The sequence below is a fragment of the Phalacrocorax carbo genome, chromosome 14 (assembly GCF_963921805.1).
Source record: "Phalacrocorax carbo chromosome 14, bPhaCar2.1, whole genome shotgun sequence".
NCBI classification, from domain to species: Eukaryota; Metazoa; Chordata; class Aves; order Suliformes; family Phalacrocoracidae; genus Phalacrocorax; species Phalacrocorax carbo.
This window is the reverse complement of record NC_087526.1, coordinates 13135378-13153847: the sequence shown is the minus strand read 5'-3', so window position 1 is coordinate 13153847 and position 18470 is coordinate 13135378. Positions and strand designations below refer to the sequence as shown.

At 41.9% G+C, this 18470-nt stretch overlaps 1 long non-coding RNA gene across 1 annotated transcript in view; it reads left to right on the top strand.

Annotated features, from left to right (window-relative positions):
- The first annotated feature begins 2483 nt into the window (after positions 1-2483).
- Positions 2484-18470, top strand: part of LOC135315674 (uncharacterized) — a 300200-nt gene continuing 284213 nt past the window's right edge. Inside the window, exon 1 of the long non-coding RNA XR_010375148.1 lies at positions 2484-2572. This is a non-coding gene — a long non-coding RNA (uncharacterized LOC135315674). The remainder of the gene's footprint in view (positions 2573-18470) is intronic.

Sequence of the window (18470 nt, the reverse complement as noted above, 5' to 3'; positions counted from 1 at the left end):
GAAATGTCTCCTCCTATAGCTATCCGTTGGCGGGCCTCCTCTTCCCTCAAAATACAAGGTCTTGTTAAGATCTTCTTTAGACTGAGAGAGAGGTGAGGGATTAAAATGAGAATGAGTTAGGTGCAAAGCTCCCCTCCTCCTTCCCCAAAGATGCTGAAGATGCATTGTACGTACGTAGACCTTCTCACTCTGTCTCTGCTTTCACTTAAGACTTACTTAAGTCAAATAATCAACACAAATGAGGAATTGGCCAAAAAGTAGTCAAACCCAAATTGTGATGGGAAACACCTATTTGGATAAGTTGCTGTGAGTGGTGTAATCGGGTCTGGAGCCAAAGGCAGAGATTTTCACTTGCAGGGAAAAGCAGGAATTAGCCAGAAATACCTTCCTTGTTTCAGTGTCATGGCTCTGCAGTGTAATTTCTACATGGCCGTGTGCGAGTTGTTACTGACAGGGATCTTGGGCTGATCCCACGGTTTGTCAGGTCTGCTTTTTGCGGGGCATCTAAATTTCTTTCCCATGTTTCTTGTATCTTCTGTATTATTGCATTTAAATCACTCTTGCTTTAATTGGCTCAAGAGAAAGGCTCATTCCTTTGCCTCTAACTTTTCTTTTTTCCCATAAAGTATTTAGGAAAAAAAAATGCCGAGTATGTAAACTAGAGATCATTAGAGGTTGTGGGGTTTTTTTTGTTGCTGTTGGGTTTTTTTTAAAGACTAGATTCAGCAAAATATTGTTTTCTCCCAGGCTGCGGGTCTCTATTTAGGTGATTTTAAGCTCTGTTATTTATTTATATATTTATTCATTAGATAGGCCCACAGTCAAGGAGAAGGGGAACGCGGGGTTATTAATCTTTCCTGTCATCCATTCACAGATGTGAAGTTCACACCACAGCAAATGTGAAGTCAGCAGTACGCACCCACAAGGTGGAAACTTCAAGCAAAACAGGCAGCGAGGAGCGGGGGTGGGAGAAGGAGAACAGGAGGGGAAGAGGGGGAAAAAAGGGGGAAGGGGGGAAAAAAAGGACAAGGGAGTGATGAATGACAAAAGGGAGGGGAGAAAGATGGATGAACAAGGGAAATGGGAAGAGAAATGAGATGGATGGAAAAGGGTAAAAAGGAAAGGCAGATAAGAGAGAAGAAAGTCTGAAGAAAGAGTAAGAGAGAAATGAGAGATACAGAGACATAATATTTCAGATAGGGTGTTAATGTAGCTGGGCCTGCCTGGGTGCTTGGATATCCTGAAGATGTAAAGGGTAATCACTCTCTCAGCATGTATATGCTATTGATATGTTAATATAATTTTCTTTTTCATCTGAAAGCAATGAAGTTTTCAAACTGGCTGATTAACTGTGTCTGGCTAGTCCTGTGTACGTCCGCGTATTCACAAACAGACGTCATATATAAATATTTATACACAATAGTGTCTGAAAATTCCCATAAAACAGCAGCCAGCATTAAAAGTCCTATTAGTATTGATGTGACATTGGACAGACATCTTCGTGCTGATACAACCTACCACAATATCAATCCTAATACAGCTTTTTGGGAACACAAAATGGACAAAATATGAACAGGCAACTTTAGTAGAAACATCGAGTATGCTATATTAAAAACAAGCCTGTGATAATGCAATATGAGGTGTGTCAGACCGCACCTGGCTACAGGTCATATAATATGGACAGTTTCCTCTACAATTATATAGTTTTTCTTATCTTTTTTTTTTTAAAATGAGTAATTTCTCTGCTGTGTTGTGAAACTTAGCTCCTAATATATGCTTATATATATTCACACATCTGACAAATTACTTGTTAAATCATTGTTGTAATTAATTTACAGAGACAGCCAGTTAGAGAAATAACTCATTAAATAAGTGTTCATTTTGGTCAGCTCACAAGAGGGAGTGACATGATCGCCCCAGCTGTGGTCCCACGTAGCAGAGCCAGGCTGTGTGTTCCTCCTCTGGTTGTTTCAGAAATTCTGCAATTTCATCAGTAGTTTTAAACCACAAGTTGCATAATTTAGTGGGGGGGCTCCGGAGCCAGCCACAGAGTCAGGATCTCTGTGGGGCTGAGGAAAAGATGAAGAGGGGCAGGTTGAAAAGCCTCAGCTTCTCTGTAAAAGCGAAAGTAGCCCGGCACTTCCAGCTTGTTTTTTCCCTTTGAAAATGTTTGAGAGCTCCTCCTGCTTCTGCTGGCCAGAGAGCTCTTACCTCTCTGAAGTCAAAAGCGAAAATCTAATCCTAAAAGTACTTTCAGAGTATTTGCCCCTTGTTTGCAGGATAGGGAAAAACATCTAGTCTAGTTTACAGAACTCTTACTTTCTTCACCTTGGGATACTTCTGAAAGGGCCATTTTTTTTGAGCTTTAAATGGGCCCCATCCTGCATTCAGATGCTCACAGGATAACATGTATAGGCTTGCATTTTGATTGGTTTACCTGATAACCTGCTAGATACAGTTGTTTACTGGACTTTGGGTGTTCAGGAGATTTCTGCTGGCTTCTGAGTTACTGTTTACCTGTTACACTCTCTTTGTATAATGCGTCCAGGATCAGTAGCATCAGGACTTAAATGTATCTGCGTTGTTCGGGTGTCACTTCATAATGTTACCGTGCTTGGGTAAAGCAAGGAAATAGCTAGGTAATTTGTACCATATGTTAATATTTACTGTACTACCGGATCCGTGCTACAAGGTGACTGAATCTTCCCGTTGCTGAGCTCACGCTGACTCTCAGAGCCGTGCAATTGGACTTTTCCTTTGCTTTATGCACAATGAGCAAGTATGGAAGCTGTACCTGTGCGGGCTGTATGGGAGAGACCCTGTTTTAATGTCTGCTAAAACTCTTCTATGTAATATTAACACTGCTCATTAGGCACTGGAGAATATTAGCTGTCTGCTCCCGGGGTTCTTACAAAATAGGGATTTGTTATTCCTACTTAAAAGTGTGCACTCAGAGTGGATGTACTCAGTAATGCTGGTTGTGAATGGGCCAGAAATAAGCCAGGAGATTTTGAGTAAATCAGCGGAATTAATTTGACTTCAGTTATTTTGGTTTCATTTACAGAAGCTGGGAAGTTGGCTCTTTTTGCTTGAATTTCAGCAAATTAATTCAGAAGCCTCCACAACCCAGAACACTTCATCTCCTACCCTTCCTAGCCTAATTCTCAAATTCCTGATTGAATGCCACTTTCTTGTGAATTTCTGGCTTTGGTCTCTTGTATGTGGATACGATGAAATTGGTTTTCTTTTTTCTAAGCAGGGAAAAAGTAGAAACGAGACAAACTTCCCCTCCCTTCTGCAAAGGTTCAAGATAGAAAGGGACCAAAAAAAAAAAAAAGAGAATAAAATAAAAATATAGCTGTATTTTCTCCCTCTTTGGAAGGACCTCCCACTGACTATATCATTATCCGTCTCATGTAGGATATTGGATTCAGGATCTATAGCAGTGAGCTATGTTCATATTGAATCTCATTTGATTTAATAAACCTCCCTTCTCCCTTGCCTGTTCAGTCTTTCCAGTCTTTTTCAGGCATTAGTAGCTCCCCCATAGTTTTGGCCATAGAGGCATGCATAACGCAGTGCCTTCTTTATACAGCAATGTGGGGGCCTTCATCCTCCGTTGCAAATGCAGATTCTTGTTTTGGAAATATAGCACCTTCCTCTTTCCCTCCCTTTACACATATATGCCCTGTGGCCCATGCCGTACATACACTGTTCGCTTGTTGTTATTCTCTATGGTTGGACCCATTCACAGTGGACTTGGTCATAATGGAATATTTATATTGAGCAGACCGAAATCTGGAATTATTTTATGTTTCTTCAGTATACGAAGTATATTTTTGGAGGTAATCTGAAGATTTTGGGGGAGGGAAGAGAACAGGGAATAAGATTCAGTTTAAAGTGAAAAGGAGCATCAAAAAATGTTGTCAATTGCTATTTTCAATGTATTAGAAGAAGGAGCATATGTAGAATAAAATTTCAAATCTTGCAAAATTAACTACATAGCAAAATCTATGCTTCAGGAAGAGAGAGCTTTTGGAACCTGTCTTTAATTTTCAAATGGGAGTTCTTTTGCTGGATGTGATGAGGCTTGGCATGTGTCTTGGCATGTACACAGATATGCGAGCTCTGTGTCTATGGGCTCTAATTTCCCTAGAAGAATTTAAGTAAACCTTTCTGAAGCCAGTAGGAGTTAACTGTATAGTAAGAAACTGTGCTCTACATCTATATTAAACCTGGAAAAAATGAAATGCTGTTCTCTGCTCTAATGTGTCAGGCAAAGCTGGCTTCAGAGAATGTGCAGAGGCAAGATTTCATTTTGAGAACTGGAAAAGGCTGAAGCTTGATTACAGGAAGGAAAACTGGCAATTGTTTTTACCTTGTTTTAAGCATATACTGCAAAAGAGATCAAGTTTCTACAAGCTTCATTAAAATAGGGTGGCCAGTGTTAAAGGATTACAGCTACAGGAAAAACTATTAATGAGTACAACGCCTTATTAGACTCCAGAGAATCCACAAGAGTAAGCCAACAGGAATATGCTTACCAAAACCTCATTAGAGCCTGTTATAATAGGGGGGACCTGAAGATGTGATGTAAATCTGTGAATTGGTGGGACAACTTGCTTTGAAGCTAGGATGCTGTGGCCTTAGAAGTCAAAGCCCTTTACGTCCTCACTGGCTATTTATACCCAGCATGTTTATAAAATCTACCTGCTTCTCTTGCAGGTTACTAACTCGAGTTAGCAGTAAAGACAGTCATCCCAGTGATTTCCAACATACTTTTTTTGACCACTGAAGATCTAGAAGTGATTCTTGGACAAGAGGGCCAAATCCCTGCCCTAAATACACTGATAGCATCTGGGTTACCTTGAGCAGCCTCTCGTTGGTTCTTTTGCCTTCATAAAGGGTGTGTGTTTGTCAATCTCAAAACTTCTGCATCTCCTACAGCACCACCCAAGCATGCCAGGCAATGGGAAAGGTGAGAACTGTTGCTTTGAATTGTAAAATCACCTTATCCATAATGGATGAAAGGACCTATGCCATAGCACAGGGTTTCAGTCCTCCTGCAGCTCTGGAAAATTGGACAACTTCATAGTCTTTTATGAAAATATAATGTATCTTTGCTGCCTTTTGAGTAGTAAATTAAGAATTTGAAAGTGACAAATATTAGTGACCTGCCTTTATTCCTAACAAAATTGAGCAGGAGAGAAAAGGAGTCTGCTGAGCCTTTGACAGAATGTTTAATAACTTTTGTGATTACTGTTCCCCAGAAGTGATGTGTAAAATATGTATTTTCCCTCTTTCATTTTATCATAACACTTATGCTGGAGACTGTTGTCTCTCTGCAGTGCTGAACTTCTTCCTCAGTCAAAGGTTAAAGTGATTTGAGCAACCGCAGTCAAAGCAACCTTGTGAAGCCTTCTGCTTCCTCTAATGGCAGAACTGTGCTCCTTTAGTTTGGCCCAACGGTATGGGAGTGGGCCATAGCCATATGATAAGCAAACAGTGAGTTATTAGAAGTCTGCAGTACTGGGGCAGCTGTGACTGAAACTGCCACAATCATTTTGCAGATGGAGACTAATCACAGAAGATGTCAAAACAGACACCATGTCTGGTGTATTCTGGTAGAAGAAAATTAATTTTCATTCAATTTCATTCATTTTCAAGGTCCCTTAAAGTTTTTGGATGGTTTTGCTACTTTGGCATCGAATTGTTCACAAATTTGTATATTGAAACTAGACAAAATATACTAGATTGTCTATTGATTACTACATAAAATTTCAAGAGGTAACATCCTTAACTTTGATTAAAAATCAGTATTTTGGACTTGGCAGCTAGAGCACACTTTTTGTTGATGTGAAAGAAGAACAGAGGATAGGGAAGGCACGTGTGCCCCTTGAGGGTGATACAGCTTGGGAGGTGCGGAGTCAGGGAGCTTTTCAAGGATGCAGTTCAAGAATTAGGTGCTAACAGGCTGAGGTAGCAAGGTATGGTTAGGACTGGTCTAATTTCCAGTGAACAATGCCTGGATGAAAGCTGGTATGAGCAACAGGGCAAGGATGTAGTTAAAACCATCAGAAGCCATCTCTGATGTAAGGCCAAAGCACTGGAAAGCCAGATGCAAAGACTAGCCATGTTATGGAGAAATGATGATGTTTTCATCCTTTCACCAATCTCTCAGCTACAAAACACAACGGCAATTTAATCAAGCATTGAAAGAGTGCGTTGGTGAATACCTCTGTTAAAGTACTGCACGTGTGCTGCCTTTCCCTGGGTCTTTTGCTGGGTGGCTTCCAGATAGAGGTTGGATCCAAAGCGGGACTCTCTAAAATCAGGGTTGGTTTCTTGTAACGAAGTTGAGCCAGACAAACACGCTGAAACTTAGTATGTGCTTTTACTGCCTGGAGTTTAGGACGGGCTGTCTCTAGTTTTACTTCACTTCTCTTCAATATAGAAAGCTATTCGAACCCTGTCTGTTGCCTTGAGTGTAACCTTTAACATTTGTAAAGCCATCTCAAGCTCACCGATGTGTGAACTCTTCCTGGTCTCCAGCTTGCTCTCTCTTTACTCTCATCTTAGTTTCTTTCCAGGCATGGCTTTGCAGCATGCTTCGTGGCACCTTCAGGTGGGAAAACATGTTCTAGTTTCCATCACCAAGGTCTTCTTTTCTCTTCCTTCAAAGCAGACTTCAGCACGCTTTTCCCTAATCTTTTGTACCTTCTCCTTTCATTTTTGGTTCCCTTAAGTGGTCAGTGAGATGAGGGGAACAAGGTGTTATTCCAAATGTTTTCTGTTTTCAGGTAGACTGGGATGGTACTACTTTGCTTCTTGGCAATTTGTTGGTAACCTCATATTCAGTGTTGTCAGAAAGCAAATTATTAACTTCACCTCAAAAATGAGACCAGGTCGTGGAAATGGTGATAGAAAGCAACTTGAACTGTGTGTTGCTGGCTGTAGAAAGCCCAAGAAGCGTCCAAGTTTGGAGATGTACTAAGTATGGGAAGTGAGACCACATGATGATAGTTTTTTTTGGCTGCTGTCCTGAGAAAGGAACAACCAATGGAATCATGCCCAAAAGTTGGGGTGTTTTTCTGGTTTCTTTTTTTGTTTTGTTTTGTTTTGTTTTTGTACAAAGGTGCTTACATCATTAAAAGTCACTGAAACCCAGGATACTCAGTTCTTAAATCAGTTTGAAAATAGGCTTAGAGACTCAACCTGCACAGGCTCTTCTGAAGAGTTTACTTTGAAGGAACTTCTTCCTGGGGTTTCCTCCCAGGGAACAGCCCCCAGAACGTCTCCTAAGTCAAGGGTGAGGAATCTACAATCATCACCAAAGTTCATTGGCAGCACAATTTGGAGCTAGCTATAAAATATAAATAGCTTTTTCACTGTGAAATATTTGATATTTTAAAAATTATGACAGTGTTATTTACTCTCATCCCCTGCCCACCCCGCCATGGCTGGTGTTTCTTATGTGCTGTTGGCAGATGGGATGTGGATCATTTTAATTAGATTTTATTGGACTGTTATACAGCCCATAATTGTGATCATTACTCATTTTCACTGTGGTTCAGACAGATCCTCTATTTAGACATGATGATATTTTGATGAGACAAGTCCCATGTAACTTGTTATGTTAGGGGCCAGTAGCCAAAGCAGTGGAATTAGGTGTTTTCACAGCATAAAAATTGGAGTAGATTAATAAAGGACGTAATGGTCAATTTGTGTTCCTAATTGTGCCCAGATTGTGGATGCTATGGGCAGAATGTCTCTTTGGGCTGCTGGGTCCTGCTGAAAGCTGCAGGAAACAAAGAGCCCTCACAGCTGAAGCTCAGGTAGCCAGACATGGCACAGAGGGGGAGCAATCCCCTGTTTCACCTTCAGGGAGAGGGTCAAACCCACTGTTGGTGTCAACAAGTGACCTTTTGCCAAATCAATGCTCTTGTGCTTCTATTCGCACCAGCTCTACTTTAGTCCCGTATGCTTTTTCTCGTTTTCTGTTGTGGCTTTTTGCATGGCGTTTCTTGTAAATCACTGCAAGAAGACGAGGGCTGGAGGCTAAGTCTGAACTGGGGATAGATCTGCTGTAACTTCTCTACAACTGAGGGTATCTTCTCTTCTGCTGATGGCCCTCTGCTGCTTTTTGAGCAGCTGTACTCTGGCACTGAGCTGTTCCCTTCTCACGTGACTCTTCAGGAGGTGTGGGGTCCTGCCGTGTAACAGTAATGATGGCGTTCTGGCAAAGCCTTTTGTAGGAGCTGTGTCCTATTGTCAGACAGAACCACCTTCTCACCTGTGCCCCGTGGTCGCCGGATTGTTTAGTGATCAGTCCCAGGTTTTTCCTCTTGACTTTCCAGAACCACGACTGGTATTTGGACATAATACTTGTAGAGTACAGACCTAGCTCTCCCTTTGTGTCCTGAGGAACGTTGGTGAGTAGGAAAGTCATGCGCTACTGCCAGGAGTCATGGTTCCAGGAAACTGTCAAAGCCCATCTCCGCACCCGTGTGGGACACACACAATTTGTTTATGTTCATCTGGACACACACCCTTAAAAGGATTCTGTTAAGGTACTGCCTAAAATTATAATTTAATTTAACGTACATCTCCAGTCAGATTTGAGTAAGAATCAACTTTGATTCCACCTTGCATATGCAGATGAGGCCAGTTATCCCTCCAGCTGCCCTGTTTGTGTGCATCAGCCGCCTTCGGGGCTGCCTACGGATCAGTTCGTTCTGTGCAAACTGGAAAGTGCTGAGCTGCAAGGTAGAGAGAAATACCCCCTAAATCCACCCCACTGGTCCGTGGGACTTCTTTGCCATCTTCATCCTTTATTTAAAACAAACAAACAAAAATGCAAATATTTTAGAATTTCTATGCAGGGATGCAAGCTCTGTTTCTCCTTTGCTCATCCAAACTGGTCCATTGAGCTCTAGATGCTACTTCTGTTAGGGCTCTTGTAAATTCCTCCTGCATTATTGCTTCTGCAGTCTGTTAGAAACCAGGGCCTAATTTAGAGCTGGGTAACCTGCCTTAACTTCTTGCTTTGTTATCTCCTTCCACTCCTTTATATCTGCAATTCTTGTCTAGATGCAATATACAATAAAGTCTCTCTTCTCACCTCTGTGGAAACATAAATGTGATACCCTCAAGTGATCCTTTCTCTACTTTTACCTTAACTGTCATTTTCTTCTTTTAAATCTTTTAAGTGGATGTAACACAGCAGGATATTATAACAAATGGACAGACAAAACCAACTCACGTATCACTTCATTGGCCATTATGCTCTAGCTTACGTTCAACAATACTCTGACAGCTGAAAAATATAACTTAGTCCGAGTCAAATGGTCCTTGTAAACAATTGGTTACAAACTCGTCCTCATTTTTCTGTTTAATAAAAAAATACTCTAATTTATTAAAATGAACTCATTTTTTGGTAGGTGTTTTTTGTCAGTCGTTTTTTTCTGGGAATTGGACCAGCTCACCTTAGAAAATTGTTTTTCTCTTTTGGTTAGTGTTACTGAACTCCACATCTGTGTTGCTCCATGGGGTGAGAGAACCTTTCCTAACAAGAGAATAACAATCAATAAATTCGGGTATGAATTTTCACACAAAGATTGTGTACTAAAATGGATGAAACATCATGCTTCACTTTCTCATGCTGATTTTTCAAGTGAATAATTACAAGCCATGATTAATGTCACCCCAGAAATCTGGCATGCTTATTTGTGAACATATTAATGAGTCTAGTTTTATTATTATTCAACCAACTCTAATGCCTTAGTGTAAGCCTTATCTTTCCCAGCTTCCCCATCCTATAGAACATTTTTTTGTTGGTTTTACAATACAAATTTTAAGGACAGTAGACTTTGACTTTCCAAGATTTTAAGCATCCCCTGTGTGCTGATGGCTCTATAGAAATCATAGATACTGCATTTGTGCCATTTAAGCTTGTCTCCTTGCTAGGCCCCACTGCAATGGATGCTGTGGACACATGGGATAGGCAAAACTATTATACCATGAGTATTGGATGTATCTTTTTTATTTGGCTTCTGACTGTGTTCTTGACTAAATGATTCAGATAAAGAATGTCACCTATCAAAACCGAAACTGCTGGATGGATAATCCATGGAAATTTTCACAGCAAGCAAAGTAGGAAGCCTTTCTAAATTGTGTGTTTTAAGGGGAGAAAAGTGGATTGGTTTTACCTGGTTCAAGGTAAGACGTGGCCTAGAATTCAAGTGATTTAAGGTTAAAATCCACACGGTGCCACAATTCAGTATGGCCTACAGCACAATGAACACAAGGCCAACACCTCTTAATTTAAGATCATTTAAGGAGGGGTTTAAGTTAGAATGTGACCTTCCATTTTTGGCCAGGTGAAAGTTTTGTTTTGTGAAAGCTGTTCCATCGGTGGTTCGTCCTGCCATCGCCCAGTGAAATGGTTAAGATGGAAAGAACTGAGATTAACTATTGCATTACATTGGACAGAGATTTAGGAAATCTCTTGATACTGAGTGGGTGATGAAGTGGATAAAATTTCATGCAAAGGAAAGGAAATGGGGAAAATCAATCCTGACTTTCTATGCTCAATAATGGGCTTTGAGCAAGATACTGCTACGCAGGGAAAGAGGTCTGGGAGTCATTTCCATAGAACTGTCTCACTTATCAACTCACTGTACGTATCTTTGGCATTCCCACAGTCAGAATAGTCTGTGAAGTGTTTGTCCTCCTATCTCAAGTGCGTGTTTAGAATAGCAAAGGTGCAACAAAGGGCAATAAAGGTGATTAAATGTAGGTTACAATTAGTCATTCTGTATAGAGATGCTAAATTTGGATTCTGCTTGGAAAAGGAAACCCTGCTGTGTTAGAGGTGCATAAAAGCCTGAGCTGTGAGGAGAAAGTAAGTAGGGAACAGTTGATCACTGTGTTTCTCACAAGATAAAATAAGCAACATCAAAATAATTTATCAGGCCACAGTTTCAATATAAACAAAAGAAGTTACTCTTTCATATGATATACAGTTGTACTACGGAGCTACTTGCTATGGGATGACAGGATGTGTGAAGGTTGCCTAGGTTCAAATAGCCTAATTCATAGAAGAAATATAACCACTAGATACTGAATATATTGTTATATATTTTGCATTGCTGAGTCTACTTGACTTGTTCCTGCGTTTTGTTTTTCCCAGTCAGGCTGCTGTCAGAGGAGGGTTACAGGAGCAGCTAGGCTTTTAACCTGCCCCTGTTCTGTCATTATGTTGTAATGATTTCAGGAGGGATGTGAAAAGGATCCCAAAGGCCTGACATCTAAATTAATTCCCCGTCAGGGCACCAGAAAGGGGTCAAAGAAGCAGTTACCTTGGAGGCTAACACTTCCAGGCCTGTACTGGCTGTCACCTGGATGAATCTGTTGCAGCAAAGCCCTGTTGAAGTCCTTAAGAAATATTTGTGTGCAAGCTGCTGCAAAACCTGAGTTTATTTCCGTGTTGCCCTGGACAGGAGTGAGATGAGGAGTGTAACATCACGACAGCAGAAAGTGGGGGAAGGACGAGGGGGAAAATCAGCAAAAAGAAAAACCAGCTTTACCTACTGAGCGTGAATCAGGTGAGGAAATGCCTGGCCATGCTCACAATAATTCAGATGTTGTCCCAGACCTTAATTACTCGCACAGTAAACTGTGGACCTGGTAGGAGGGAGGTGGATCCTGTCTGTGTGCTCCATCTGCTGCCTGCAGAGACAGGAATGTTCCAGGCCAGGTGTTGCTGAGCATTGCTCTGGTCGAGCAGCAAGATAAGTTTAATTAAAGGGCTAATCACTCCCACTCTGGAATGGACCTATCACTGTACTTGCAGTCACATTCTAACTCTTTTCCTCTAGTGTTCATGCATTATACATTTATCTTCTGTTGTCACGTACTGACTTGTTTTGCTTAAGTGAGGATAAGCCTCTGGTGCATGTGAAAATTGGAAACAAAGGGAATTGGCTAGACTTGGGTCTAGGTGATACTTCATTGTAATGGTGTTTGTCAGCACAAAAAGGCATTTCATGCTGGCTTTCTAACTTTCTTGTGAAATAGGTATTCTACAGTTGTGGTAACTAAGGGCTCAGATCAGTGGGGAACTGGACCCAGATGTTTGTGTTCTGCTGCAACTATTAAGAGCATCGGGCAAAACTTCTCTTTCAGTTGAACCAGGAGTAACCCACTCCTGGTTTCCAAAGAGTTGCTGGGTTTACTTCAGAATAACAGACCATGGGATTATGTCTATTGAAGTTTTATAATTTTTCACATTATGTTTGAAAGCTGTGGTATAACCCATGCTGGCTTTGTGCGCTATGGAGAGCTCTGAATCTTCCCACCACTAATGGCAGGTAGTCTTCTAGCTCTAAGTATTGCAAACCTGCTCTTCAAGATGTGATCTTACCTTTCTTTTGACACCCTATTTAGGCAAAATCTTAGTTTCAGGTCAGGTTTTTTTACTTAAGCTCCTGAAATTTACTGTCCTTTCATAGACCAAAGGCTGATGTCCCATTTTTACAGGCAGTAGAGCCCTATTTGTTGGAAGCAAGAGTACTTCAAGGAAAACCTATCTTTAAAAACATGCAACTTAATTGTATTTTCATTCTAGTGTTTTCCATAATACAGGGAGAACCCTGGGGTCTGCATATGCCCTGATAGACTGCGAAGGGAGAGGGAATGTTCCTCTGCCTAGTTTGGTGCTTATGAGATCTTAAACTCAAGTGACCGTATCCTCCAGGCTAGGACCTTTATTTTCAGACCTTCTGTTGGTTAAAGCTTTGAGTCAGGTCAAATTGATATGTGAGATTTTCTCCCTCTCCTTTTGTGGCCAAACTTCAAAAGACATATAACTCATACCACTTTAGCATTCAAGGCTTGGATTAATTACTTACTAATGGCTTCATTTTTTTGCAGGAAGCACTTTAGCTTTTGCTCATGGAGCCAGGAGAACTATCACTAGGATGGATAAGGATATACACATAGTGTCTGTAACTTTAATATAATCTCTGAATATTCCATGATTCTGTAATGTCTGTCATGCTGGGTTTGAGCCCTGCTGCTGATGAACTGCCTGGGGCACTGTGTAGCAAATGCATTCTTTCACAGGCTAAAACAAAGCAGAAAAAAACCATATAATGAATTCCAGTCGTGTAACATTATGGGCTAAGTAGAAGTGCCACTCCTTTACTAGGATAGTTGTAAGAAGACATTTTTGAAACCACACAGCTTAAGTGATAGCAGCCACCAGCCAAAACCCAAACATGTGTCTGCATATGAAACAGGCACATGTGGAATATATGCTAAAGCTTTAGAGTGTTTTGTAAAACACATTCATAGAAAGACTATGAAACCTGAGACAGCAGTGCAAAATATGTTGTGAAAATAATTTCAAGAAAACCTAGAGAGAGGTTTTTGGGCTGACTGTTGGTCAGAACAGCAACGGCATGAATAGTTCTGTAGAACAATCTTCACAACTTATGCCACGGAAGAAAGCATGGGACTTTTTATGTCCTTTGTAAACAAATAGGGTCTGTTCATTGACCCCACCTTCACTTATCATCCCTTTACACTAGAAAAAAAAAATTCAAGTGCCAAAATTTTTTTGCTAACTGTCGAGGTCAAAAACGTTTAATAATAATCTACAATCTCTTGAAGCCTAGGATATATAGGCTATAGGATATATAGCCTATATAGGATTTATTATACTTTGATAGGGAATAATTAGGCTCTGAGAACTCCTACCAAAGTTTTCAACATAAACATGTCTAACTTGCATCCCACAAGTATGATTGAAGGACAGGGAGGGGGAACCCCCCAAAACCACAATAGAAAATTTTCATTCCACGGGGAGACCTGAAAATGTAAAACAGTGGCAGTGGGACTCAGACTTGGCAACGTTTATCTAAGGGGATGTTCATTTGTTTTAACTTAAATTCCAAAAATACAGCGTTTCAGCAGGAGTATGTATTACAGCAGTGTTGTGAAACCAAAGAAAAGGTACATGATGTTCTTGTCAAAATCAACATGGGAAGGAAAGGGGCAGCCAGCAGTGGAGGAACAACTATTTAGGGACTCCTCAGAAAAGCTGGATGTATTGGAATTTATGGGGTCAGGTGGAATTCACCCAAAGGTGATGAAAAAGTCAGGCAATGTGGTTGTGAGGCTGCTGCCTATGAAACATCACAGTGATCTGTGGGAGGTCTCTGATGACTGTAAAAAGGGCTGATGTCACCCCAGCCTGCTAGAAAGGCAATGAGCAGGACCCAGGCAACAGTTAGCCCAGTCAGTCAGTCTACAGGTCAAGGAGGATGTCTTCTTGCAACCCATTTTCAAACAGGGGCTTGAAAGGACAAGATGACAATTGGAAAAATCAGCATGAGTTTATGAAGGGCAAATCATACTTAAGCAACATGACTGCTTTCGATTTAGAAATAACAGCATGCATGGATATTGCACAGGACAAAGCGTGTTTGTGGAGTCACAGCCACGGCTGGCCTGGCCTGGTGCTGCAATAGTTCCTCTCCGAGCAGGAGGTAGCAGCTGAGAACTCCAGAGGGCCCTTCTACTCATTGTTTCTGTGATTTTGTGGACTGCAGTAAATCAGATGCTGGACTGAAGCAAATGAAGAGCTGTCAAAACATTTGTATATACATTTTTATAAGAAGAGGCTATCCTGTAAGATTCAGAGCATAAATCAACCTTTTCTAATCGAGCGTAGTCAGAGAGAGAGTTTATAATCAGGAAAGGCGCCCGGTCTGTAATTGGCCAGCAATTCCCAAATCTGGGGACCTGAGCAAAATATTTATATTTCCAATGTCTTAATATAATTAAAACTTCAAACAGTTTCAGAACTTCAAACAGCATTCAGCCATAGTAGTGCAGATCTGAAAAAAAAAAGATCCCACTGGTTTTAATTTTACTAGCCTGTGTCTCTCAGGCAGGCTCAGTTTGGGGCTTGCCTTCCCTTGTGCCGAGTGCTGGGCCGGGTCCGAGCGTGGCTGCGTGCTGCCCCGAGGTGCGCCGCTCGCAGCGGATGGCAGAAGGCATACGTTACTTTTCCGGCATTGTCTGGTATGAGGGTTTGGAGCTGGGAGGTCCAGGTTCTACACTGAAGCTTTCAGACTGTAATTCAGGAAGGATTGATGCATCCAGCTGGCTACATAGCTGGCTACAGCTAATTCTGCAATATGCCTGGACAGCCCTTGCTTTGTTTTAAACTTTTTCAGGATATGTAAGAAACTTGTAGAGTAGCTTGAATTTTACAGCACTCAGGAAAGCCAAGCACCTTGCACCAGCTTTAGGGACTGAGGAGCTGTTTAAACCAGCCCTGTACTACCAAGGGGTCCTTCTGTGTTATTCTTAAAATGTTTCTCTAGGTGGGATAGCTTTTCTGAACTGGTAAGAAGTATACCTAACTGCACAGCAAATGCAACTGGAAAGCCCTTTAAAAGCACCCCCTGGCAACAAGCAAACACTGTCCTGATCAGCTAGTCAGATCCTGCATGTGGAAGCCCTTTGTGTTCATTATTCATGCACACAGCATGGTGTGAGGATCCACGAGCTTTATGGACAATGAATTCTGAACTCCCTATGGGAGAATATTTGCTATAGAAACCTGAGTCCAAGAGCTGAATGCACCCAGTTGGAGAAAACACACACAGAAATAGTCACTCCTTTCTAGCTGCAGCTTATACAGACAGGGAACTCATTTACCTAATCTGAATATTTTACCTTTATACTTTTTGGAAATTTTTTTTTTTTTCCTTTTAATTGTCTGGAAGGAGTGCTTCCTTTCAGAGCTCTGATGGCCTTCTCTATAAATAACTGCTCACATCCCAGAACCTCACACTGAAGCCTTCAGCAAAGTCAGCATCCCTAGGACATTTTAAGCCTGAGATAGGAACCACGTGGAGTTTAATCATTAATCACCAGTCTTTAATTAACAGCTCTGGGCTTTGAACAAAAGCCGCTTACGGCAAGGCTGCTGAGGGGCCCTGAACTCTTCCGTGTGCTTTCATTCGGGGGACCTGGTGGCCTTCCAAAGGGGGCTGGTGGATCAGCCTTCTCCTCGTGAGAAGGGTCATGCTTCCCAGGAAGAGCAGATGTTTGTGGCCTGATGTCCATTTTCACAGCTGTCCCGCTGGCTGGCTGCAGGCTCGAGTTATCTCAACGTGGCGATGCTGCCAGCTTCCTGAGGTGGGCAAAGAAGTAGATCGTCTCCAGAGCCCTGTTGCCTCCATCAGGTGAGGTGGGTTTTAACCAGAGGAAGGAGGAAAGTTGCTCCAGGCTTGGAAAATTTTATAGGGGAGTGTTCAAAATTGAGCACTCAGGAGAGAAAGAAAACATTGCTATAAAAATTGACTCCGCCAATATTTTTTTTGCATTCCTGCTGCTGTGATTGAAGATATTTGTTTTTACTGTAGGTTTCTCCCATTTGAAGTCTGGCTTTCCTGTAGTAAAAACTAAAGGGCAGATCCTCAGCTGATATAAATTGGCTCCACTGAAGTTAATGGAGCCATGCTGGTTTGTACCAGCTGAGGGACCTGGCTCATGCTGCACTGTTCGATACCCACATTATATTGCCATGATTATGATACTAATTCAGTAAAATGGCTTTGCGGCATAATAAAACGAACCCAGAGGATGGAAGATGAAAGGGCTTCCTCTCCAACTGACCTGGTATTTTTCAACAAAATGTTCTCCTTTATTTTCCTTTATTTTCTCTTTTGTCAGAAAAAGCTCTCAAACAAAACTTTTTACAGCAAATATACCTGCTTTGACAAACCTTTCCCTGGGAAAGGCTTCCTGGCTTCAGCGTCCTGCCTGTACGCAGAAAACATGGATAACAAACTTGGTGGCCGTGGGTCAGGGCATGTCGAGGCTTGTGCAAGAAATTGAATTGGATCTTTAAAGGGCAGGGGTGATACTGAAGAGCGGTTAAAACCCTGAGGTAACCTTGACTTCTGAGAAATAGGAGTTATCATACTAGTGGGTAGCACGTTGATAATTTTACTCATGTTCTGCCCTGTCTAGTCTTTCTTGATCTGTCTGCACTGGGAGAAAGAGCCAGTGGAGTTGTATAAAGCTGTGTCCTTCCCTCTCTCGGGGTAAAGGAAATGTTGGTAGTTTTCCTCCTTGCGATGGGCTCTTCAGCAAGTAGCAGAAGATGCTGGGCTTGAGGAGCGGGGAGCGCGATAGCCTGTGCTGCCTTATTGTTTGGAGCTGTTGAGCACCGAAGGGAACAAAAAGACACAAAGACCTGGATAAAGGCAGACAGATGCATACCTAGATCCCTAGGATGAAATATTTTGTTTGCCGTAGCACTGCTGAGCTGCACACCGGCTTTTCTGTGCCAGGAGGGATTTTTACAGGGACAATGCTAAATAAGGGCAGTAAATTTAACTTTAAAGGACCATCAATTGAAGCTTTTGGCTAAAGCTTTACTGGGCCCTTTTAACTTCACTTGGAACAGGATAGTATATTTTACTTCTAAGGCCCTTGGAAGTTGAAGGCCCTGCCTGTGGCAGGTCTCATTCAGCTCCCTGGGAGCTGGGGCCCTGACCAACGCCGCAGTGGACCTTTCAAGGTGAACACAAACCAACCCAACTCTTCCTGGGTAAAGGTGAAATACAACAAGATCCCACCAGTGGGTTAAGGAGAGCAGTGGGTTATACTTCTACCAGCCGGGAGGAATGCTGTGCCATTGCAAAACTAACTGCCAGTACAATTTTAACGGTCAGAACAGCTCAATGGTCACACACACGTTTCATAGGTGGAAAAAGAATGTCCAATGTCCTGCATTAACAGGTTTGGTTGAATCCTGCTTCCAGACCTGAGCTCGTCCCCTAGCAGCAGTCACAGGAATGCTGATTCAAAGTAGTTTTCCTACATACTCAGTATTTTGAGACAACCTAGATTATTCCTGACTTTGACCCTTCTCGTGACATGATCCAATTTTAATCTATTTACACCCTTTGCTTCTTTTAAGGAAAAACATTTGTTTTGCACTAAACTCCATGCAGAAGCAGCAAAAGTTTTGTTCCTAGTATCTTGCAACCACTTCTAAAATGTTTCCACACTGTTGGAATTATTTGGAACTGGGATGTTCAGTGTGCAGATGACAGAATGCAAGTCCCTAGTAAAGGTGGAATTTGGCTGCCTTTGGCATCCACGTTCTTGTCTTCCAGGTCTTAATGAAAAATCAGTAATTTTTGCATTCAGCAGAGGCTGGCACCGGAAGCCGTCCTGGCTGTCTGCTCAAAGGAAAGGTGGTTGGACCAAGAGAGGACTGTTTCTCCCATCACAAGTGCTGTGCGGTTGGGATCTAAGTGCCTTGGCAGTGGGAGGCTCTGTTTACCTGGAGGGACCGGGAATCTTGCACTAGCAACTGGTATTTAAAAGAAGGCTTTAGAAGAAGGACCCAAGCTGGAAGACTGAGGGGACAGGAGGAT